At 36.0% G+C, this 9911-nt stretch overlaps 1 pseudogene; it reads right to left on the reverse strand.

The window, feature by feature from the left end:
- Positions 1-1180: 1180 nt before the first annotated feature.
- Positions 1181-1489, reverse strand: LOC149397872 (copper transporter 1 pseudogene; annotated as a pseudogene).
- Between the last annotated feature and the right edge of the window lie 8422 nt (positions 1490-9911).

A 9911-nucleotide genomic window follows, 5' to 3' on the forward strand; every position in this document is an offset into this window, starting at 1 on the left:
CGATTCAACTTTTTATTAATGAATAAGCAATTACAAGCAAGAGTCTTCATGAGACTTTATTACATCAAATGTACGATATAAAGATTACAACTCTTCTTGTGGGCACCATTGACAACAGGATTATGTTACCGCACTCTTTGAGTCATTCGCTAAAAGGCCACTATCATGCTAATCACAGCTTATGTCTTGGGAGCATTACGGAACATGGTTCGAATTTACAGATATGGAATCCAGCCTTCCTGAAAGAAGGTAAATGCTCTCTCACCTAAGGGTTGATTCCAGAACCGATAGATTGCGCACACTTCCGAAGTTTGTACGTTCGGAAGAATCTTTCGCTGGGGAAGCAACAATGCTTAGGGCTTATAGGTGTCAAGAAAAGTATAACAGAATAGTTGACTTTTCTCGACACGAGTTGAACATGGAGGATCTTGATCACGAACTGACTACATCAGTGGACACTCGTCACGATGAGTAAATATAACTCTAGAACCAAGGAGGATTCAGTCTTAGCTTGCAAGGTGGAGTCTGACCAAGATTAGACAAATCGATGTAGAAAAGAGAAAGGACATTTTTCGTCTTTTAATCGGATTTGTTAAGCTTCTAATACTAGGTCCATAGTCCCTCATTCGACTCTGATAAAGGCGGATAAGAACGTTCGAATAATAATGTTTTCATTGTTATAATCTCACTAGCTGTAATTGTGATTGACTGCATCAATTCTGAAATATGGGTATTTGCATAATTAAATAAGTGATATTTGTTGTCACTAGCCCATTTTACACTTCTTATTAGGGGAATAGCCAAAGTTTCAATTAATTATGGAAATATCCATTTTTTCTTAGTACAAAATTATACCCTTCACGAATCAGTTAATTAATTAACATACTGAATTGAGTTAGGTTAATTAATTAACTGAATGTTTGGATTGGAAATTCACAAAAAATTTACAAAAAAAAAATCAGAACTTAAGTCAATTCCTATTCAAAGCATTCAATTGATTAAACTAATTCCTAATTCAGTCAGTTCGCAAATTAACTTTACTAAAAAAATCAGTTAATTAATTAACCTAACTCAAATCAGTCAGTTAATTAATTAACTAATTCGCGAATTAGCACTGAATCAACAAAATAGCTCAACAACAACAAACCGATCGATCAGGGTGGATAGAGCCGTAACGGACTCAACATCCCATGGGCGGGATATCAGAGGCGATGTTCTCGGTATCGCCGCTCCGAAAAAGACGGCTACCAAAAACCACGAACCCAACAGCGTGACCGGTGACGGCGACGGCGACGAGGAAGACGCCACCGTTAAAGGACATGACAGCGAGCATAAAGAGATAGGCGAGGCCGACGCGCAACGTGTGGAGGAGTGTTTGGGCGAGGGCGGCGCCAGCGGCAGAGGAGCACGTGTTGAGGAGGCGCGAGTGGGAGAGCCACTCGGTGACGATGACGAGCGCGAAGACAAAGACGAGAGCGAGGAAGTACATGGGGGTAGTTTAGGTAGTTTAGGTTAGTTGGGCTATTCCCTTAATTTAGGAAAACTTGGGCTATTCTCCTGATATTACTGGACTGATTGGGCTAGTATACAAAATAGCCAATTATTTAATTATTTATGGTAGTATTAATTATTTATTGTTTGATCAAGTAAATAATTAATCAATTACTTATTTGTTTGTTGTTGGACCAAGTAAATAAATAATTAATTGGGTTTTAAGCAATTGGGTCTTGCACATATTGAAGTGCATGAATTTTTTAGGATCCCGGCACAAGATTTACGCAAATCCTCCTTGGCCGAGAGGTAGAAATTCGTCCATGCCATTATTGGTACTTACCAATATTTTCTCTTTAGTTGTTTAAATAAAGGAGAGAGAAAAATATTTAAAAGGAAATAAGATATTGTCATTTATTCTCTCTCATGAATATTAAGAGAGAATAATATTTAAAAGGAAATAGGATATTGTCATTTATTCTCTCTCATGAATATTAGGAGAGAATAATATTTAAAAGAAAATAAGATATTGTCATTTATTCTCTCTCATGAATATTATGTAAGAATAATATTTAAAAGGAAATAAAATATTGTCCTTTATTCTCTGCCATGAATATTAATGAGAGAATAATATTTAAACAGAAATAAGATAGTTCTTTTATTCTCTCATTAATAAATATTCTCTATTTAAACAAGAAATAAAATCTCGCAGATATTGATCTGATGACTAAGAGAGAAAGTAGGATTCATGAGATAAGATCCAATGGCCAAGCTTAGATTCACTAGTGTGAACATAATAAAAAGGAAACAATATATTTTGGAAACTACCAAAAATATATCTTTTACACTACTATAAATATGGGTTCATGAGAAGGCAACATACACACTTTTGTGCATTAGAAATTTCGACCAAGACAGCCTCTCGCTCTCTCTCGGCACTCTCCATCTCCCCCTCTTGGAAGTCCCTGATTTCAATCCTATAAACACGGTGCAATCTAAACACTTTGTTGTAGATCGTAGTGAGATAAAGATTGTGCCCACTCATCTTTCTTATTCGTCTCGGAGATTATGTTTGGAAGATTACGGCGTTATCACTGACGAGTGCAGAGTATCGAAGAGCCAAAAGCTTGAAGATAGTCTTTTAAGACTAAAGAGGGAGGAGTCAAAGCTTGAAGATTCAGTAGCTGATCCAAAACATGTAAGTATTACTGAATCTCTGGACCTAGCTCGTATTGGTTGCTAGACATTGCTTTCATGAATAATTAATAAGTAAATCTAGATCTTGTTAGATAACCATAATATTAATTAGCTCTTGTTAGTGTAATTAATCTTTTTCGCACTTAATATGGTTATCAATGTGCATTAATCACCAACACTATACACAAGAGACGCCGAATACATGGCTGTCACTGAAGCGGTCAAAGAAGCTATCAGGCTGAAGGGTTTATCACTGAACTTGGTTTCACACAGAAACAAGTTGCAGTGCATTGTGACAACCAGTATGCTATTCACCAGTTTAAACATCAAGTTTTTCACGGGAGGTCAAAGCATATTGTCATCAAGATGCACTTTGTGAGGGACATTGTTAACTCAGGTGAAGTGAAGATAGAGAAAATCGGCACTGAAGACAATCCATCTGACATGCTTACGAAATCAGATCCTGGACATAAGTTTGCTAATTGTCTAGAACTGATAAGAGTGAGGAAGAAGATGGAGGAGGCTAGTCCTTAGGGATCAGGTACTTAAAGATCAAGGCTGCCGCATGAAAGTTTCACGACTGAGGTGGAGAATCGTTGAAGATCAGTCTTGTAACTTCTTCATAGGCTCTGTTGTACATCAGCTGGAGCAGCACAACCATTGGATAATTTACCAGAGTTTTCTTCCTGCACAAGGCATCGATGGCTGGGATTGATTGCGAGGTTTTTAAGTAGCTTTTGTGTTGTATATATAGAGAAGAATGAAGAGAAGTCTGTTGTAACTTCATTCTACCTGAGTTAGTTGGGAAACACAATTGAGTGATCTTTGTAAGGGAAAACATAAAGAGGGAAATTGTGCGTGTGAGCGTGTGTAACAAAACTTGATAGTGATCTTGATCTTCATTCCTGGATGTAGGCACATTGTCAAACCAGGGTAATTTTGGTGTCGTGTTATTTTTCTGCGCTTGATTTGATTGGTTTGATCGCGTTTCTGGATTGCTTGAAACTGAAGAAACCTAGGGTTTGACATGGTTTCCGAGAGAGAAGTACTACAATAATTAATGAAATTTATTTACATTTTTATGTTTGTGATGCATATTTTCCAATTAAGCAACAATACGAGTTAATTATTGTTGATAATGATTCCCTGTTAATAATCGTAAGTATTAACAAATATTTGTCGTTGCACAGGGCAACATAACTTATATTTTACATACGTGGGAAGAAAAAGAGTGCAAAGAAGATGACAGTAGTGAAGAAAACGAGCAGCTTCATGGAATGCACATTAATAAGTGTAAGTTATAGTTATCAAAGGCAGAGTTACATGGAGCCCGGGGGTAAATGCCCCTATGAACTTCTAAAAATTGTATGTTTTGCCTTTTTATAATTATTTTAGCCCAAATTTATATAATTTGTTTAAATTTTTCCCCTTAGTTTTTTTAAAAAAATATTTGGCCCTCTGGTTGGAATTCCTAGCTCCGCCAAGTTAACAATAGTTAATAACAGCTAATATACGCACTTCATAAACATTTTTTTTTGTTAGGATAAAATTTCACTTCAGTGATTTCTTATAGGCGTGTTATAGTTAGAAAAAATTATAGCCCAGAGTTCACAAATTAAATATTTAAGTAGTAATAAATTACATCTAGCTGTAGATACAATATCAGGATACTACTTTTTTGGCTAAAATTTTGAAGTACAACTGAAAGAGTACGTATGCATAAATGAAGATTCCGTATTTAGAGATTCCAAAACAACGAAAACGTGCAGTTGTCGGCTTGTGGCTTACTATGAGAGAAAACAATGGTGATAAGCAGAAGTTTAAACGTCTTGAGATATGCTAATTACATAAGACCATGACCATTTAACTTGTTTCATACTCTAAATCAGGTAATTAATTTCAACACATTTTGTTCAAAGAGGTGAGCACTATCTCTTGCCCGTATCCAGGCAGAAAAAAGAAGCCAAAAGTGAACGATGCAAAAAACCTAACTACATTTCCAAGTGATCAGGGATGGTTAACTAACGAATGGGAATATTATGACAGATATATATTTCTGTAATCATAATTCATACACTCATCGTCATATTGAAAGGAAATTATGCCTTAACACTTAATCTTTCCCTTTCCTTAGCAATAATTCCCATGTCATTCTCAGTTCAGCTCAGATTTCAGCTCGAGGAATCTGACTACATCACCATTCACCACATCAGGAAAACCTGCAAAGTCGCGAGAAAGTCCCCGGCCCTGCTTGTCATCGTAAAAAAAGTTGGACTTTTTACGACCGAATCAAAGGCGAACATAAAGTGCATAAATTCAACACAATATTCGAATGGCAAACACATCTCTCAGCCTATATAATTCAACACAATATCCACATTAATGCATCTAAAAAACGTACACCTTTTCTCATGAAACTTTTTTTTTTGTTATTTTTCTTTCTACCAAATCTAATCGAAAAGTTTTTGGCTTCACTTAAACATGTGTGGGTCATCTTCAGGCTTATTATTATCAAAACATACGGATCACAACAAGACAAAAACCTTTGGATATTTCCGATAAGATCTCACGACGTTGGAGTGAAGAGACTTACCCTCTTCCTCGGATAAGATCTCCAATTATGCCGTCACTCACTTCCAAGTCAAAACATTGCAGCACCTTTGAAATTGTTGTTTTCCAATCATGCACTTGTGCATGACAATGTCGCAACTAAACATAAAAGCTAAAACTTTTTAATCACGGTTCCTACAAGGATAACTTTTCATAACCAAGCATTTAAACAATAAAAAATTGTTATTCAACAACAGATGGTAAAATTAAGCGCCTATGCTCCAGGAACTACGGTCGTTGTTATTTCTAAAGAACAAAATATACTATGGACATCTCAGATTTTCTTCTTTTTGCTAATTTCAACATAGCTGCTGGGCCGAGAAACACCATCTTTAGGATCATCACTGTAGGTCCTTGAAAAACCAAATCTACTGCTTTAGATGTCTCTTATGGTGTTTCAGCCAAGACCTTAAACACTTATGATGTTAAGCATATCAAAGGCACAAATTAGCACTATGAAAAGAGACACGAGAGTTGGTAACCCAGTTCGGCCAAACTGCCTATTTATGGAGGGATGTGACTCCGGGTGGAAAGAGATACTTCACTAGTCCGTAACACAAGTACATCATTGGAAATCCAAGGATGATAACCTTCCACAATTCCTTCATTCTATATTACCCTAGTGTTTTTCTAACTTAGACTCCCCCTAAGTTTGAGCTCCCCTCACTTTCCACTAACACTTTTCCAATGTTTCAACATGTTTATAATAAAATGTGATGTTTTAAAAACAACGAACTAAACAGTGAGATGCTTTAGTAATGAGTGACTCTTACAGTTTACACAAGACACACAATAAATGTCGATGACGGCTTGAGAAGAGGACATGAAAAGAGAAGCTTTTCATCAATGTGTGTAACCCTACAAAGAGATGGAACATTCTCTTTCATATGACACATGAGATCTTGGCTAGGGTTACTCAAACCAGCTGTAGCGCTCTTATTGGACGATTGACAAAAAGCACGCGAAAAGTAAAACGTTGTGAGAACAACAACCATGTCACTGAGCGAGCAAGAAAGGATCCTCGCATGTTCTTAGAAGATGTGTCCAACATTATAAATAATAAGAGTTTTTCCTTATACAAAATAGTCAATCTCAGCATACCAACAAACTCCCCCTTTGGATTTTTGAAGGCAAAACACACTGACAAACAGAGGAAGACTTTTCTTGACCAGGAACTGCACCACACAACATGAAGAGGGAGAACACAACATCATGATAGAAGCATAATACTCCCCATATTTGCCTCAAAAAAGCCAAAGAGACCATAAGGAGCAAAAGTGTGATCCGCAACTCTACTAGGAACACCCTCTTTCTTCTTAGGGCCATCTATCTTCTCCATCGAGATCACTATCCTTATCTCCTTTCTTGTAGAAGATTCTGAAGATCTTTAAGATCCCTCGACCTTAAACCTGACTTATGAGAGTCAACCTCTTTGGAGAAAGTCTATTTATTTTTCGTCTATTGGTTGTGATAGACGCTGAAGACTCGTACCAGGAAGTAAAAAAAAAAAAAAAAACCCCTTAAGTCGTTGATACTCGAAAAATCAAGCAATAATATCTCCATCATATCCTCACTAATATATGCTGATATATTAAAAAGTCTATTGACGAAGACCTTTTTATTTCCATGATGAATTCTACGAAGTATGTGGCCTAATTCGCTAAAAAAATATATCCTAAAGACTAGGAATATCCAAAAAAAAAAAAATTAAATAAAGGGCTCCATGTAGAAATACATTGATGACAAGTCAAAGTTATATAAAGAAACGCAAATAAAGATAAAAAAAACTTCTATATAAAGAATGACGAAGATGAAAAGTGGGCCACAAACAATCATAAAAATACAACAAAATGATATGTGGGTAGTCTATGCAGATAACCAATCATTATTATATTACTATGCAGATCATGAACGGAAACACCGATCTGCGCGTGTTGCAAATTGCGGTTTTAGATGTAATACCCGACTGAGATCCACGCCCAAAGAAAAAAATAATATCTTAAATCTGAGAACCTGATCAGAAGAAAAATTCAAACCCTCTCCAATTAAAGATTGAGCAGTAACAAAAGTCAAATCTAATAAGCCTGGATTATTGAGATAAAATAGAAAACAACGCAAAACATAAACAAGAAGTAAAAATGAAACGTACATCCCCCAAGGTCGAGAGTCCTCCATTGATCGAATCCAACAGAGTTTCCCTAGCCCGGGGAAGGGAAGACGCTGAAGAGTGAAAATCCAATTCTTGATTTTTAGGAGAGAGAGCGGCTAGAGTTTTTTTTCTTCAGATATTTGATATACTGGTGTTTAATATCATCAAATATTCGAATACTACATATATGTAAGTATAACCATACTTAAATCTTTATATATATTAACTATCATTGACTACCTAAATAAAAATAAGTTATCATAATGTGTGTATAATATATACATATAATAAACCTTCTAGTATTTGGATTTAAACAAAATAATCCCTAACAACATTATAAAAATATTTATCATAGTCTAAAAACAATTTTGGATTTTACATGTATCAACCTTTTTAGGGAAATGTTGGCGTATAACATGTGGCCGGTGGTATTGACCACTTACAATTTGCCACCATGGATTTGCATGGACTCCAAGTACTGGATGTTGACGCTACTGATTCTTGGTTTGAAGTAGCCTGAAAAAGACATTGATGTGTTCTTGGGGCAGCTCGTTGATGAATTGAAAGAGTTGTAAGAACATGCATTTGAATGTGAGATGGGGTCGAGAACAATGAAGTCTTCTTAATGCAGGCCGCACTTATTTGGACCATTAATGAATTTCCAACACGTGGCAGTTTATCAGGATGGAATGGACAGGCGTATCTAGCGTACCCTACGTGCACCAAAGACACACGAGGACATAGAGACCGAGAGGTTCGATCTGCTGATTGCCATCGCATTTTCATCAATAAAACTATCATCCGCGACGCGAAGAAGCGTTTTCGTGACCTTAAGATAAAATACAACATGCGGTTCAGGCTTGTGTGGGTGGAGACGGTGGCACTGGTTAGTAAGCCAAAGGCGTTGACTGAAGCTGAGTGCAGTGGAGTGTCGTGTTGGACAGTATAGAGTTCGAGGACTTTAAGGTAACAACTGAAACACATTTTACGGAAATATTCCAAACAGAACAAAGCCAACCAATCCCAGAAGACCACGCAAAATCAGAAAGGGACGATGTCATTTGCTCATTATCGATGGATGAGAGCAACTCCAATACACACCAAATTTGGTGTGGGAAGTGACAAATTTTGTGTGGGTTTGCTCCCAACCTACACAAAATTCGACATCAATTTTTTTTTAGATAAATAGTATATCACCGAATTTGGTGTGAGGCTATTTATCCGCTCCAACTTTGGTGTAGCACAATTTTTAATTGCAAATTCACCCCAAAAAAATTAATTTATTATTTAGATCCTAATTTATATAAAAATATATATCATCAATTAAAAGAAAATAGTAAATAAGATAACATAAACAAAATACGTAACATTAATTAAGCACAATACATACCCAATTAAATACATACCAATTATACTAATAATAATACAAATTTTTCATGTGTGTGTTTTTTTTCTAATTTATTTTTAAGTATTTAATTACCTATAAAATGCAATGTTTATGTAATTTGTATTCTATGAATGTTATAAAAAAAATGTTTTTTTATAGGATGATTTTTTTAAATATTAATTTTGTAGTATTAACTTAATATTTAATATTAATATATTTTTTATATTGTTGATATAGAAAAATTATATAATATTTAATAAGATTATTATTGACATAATAAATTAATAGATGGGTTAATACGCAATTGATATGAAGTAATATTGAAACGTATAGAAAAAAAATATTCTTTTTGGTGTAGAATTTGGTGTTATGGGTTGGAGCAAAAGCGCTATAGTTGCATCAAAATTTGGTGTAAAAGTTACACCCATTTTATTAAGTTTTGATTAAAATGGGTTGGGGATGGTGTGAACGTGGGTTGGACTAAAATAGAATTTAACAACTACTAATTCGTTATCTACATTCGTAGAGACATGATAATGGTTTAATTCTTGGAGCGCTAGATGCATGGAAGAAAATCCGTCAAAACAATGATATGGGAGTTGGACTACGTTTGCTGCTGATGGGAGTTAAACTAACGCTTCATGTTTCAAATAATGTGATTAATTATTTTAACGGTCGTTATCATGCTTGGATTGTAGATCAACTCGCTAATATACGATGGCACAAGAGAAATCCCCGGACGGAGCTGTCTGTGATGGCTCAAGCTCTTGGCACGTGACGGGACTGGACTCTAAGGATATGTCCATTGATTCATTTTTTAGATCTTCTCTTGCTCGGGCTCACATATCGAGGTTGGATCTTCATCAGCTCGAGTCGAGGCGCCCGTGTTTTAGAGGTAGATATGCATCACCTGGTGCGTACGACATCCGATCTAGGCATACTGCCAGACCGATCATTCCAAACCTTGCAATGAGGTTAAGCTAGATTGCAAGCCGCTACGGTCACCGTCATCGAGCTCATCGTGTACATTAGAGCGCACCCTCGAAGTACGACGATGATCACCTGAGGATAGGGATT

Source organism: Urtica dioica, chromosome 5, assembly GCF_054948205.1.
Source record: "Urtica dioica subsp. dioica isolate 48M chromosome 5, U.dioica_male_clone48M_v1_H2, whole genome shotgun sequence".
Classification (NCBI taxonomy): domain Eukaryota; kingdom Viridiplantae; phylum Streptophyta; class Magnoliopsida; order Rosales; family Urticaceae; genus Urtica; species Urtica dioica.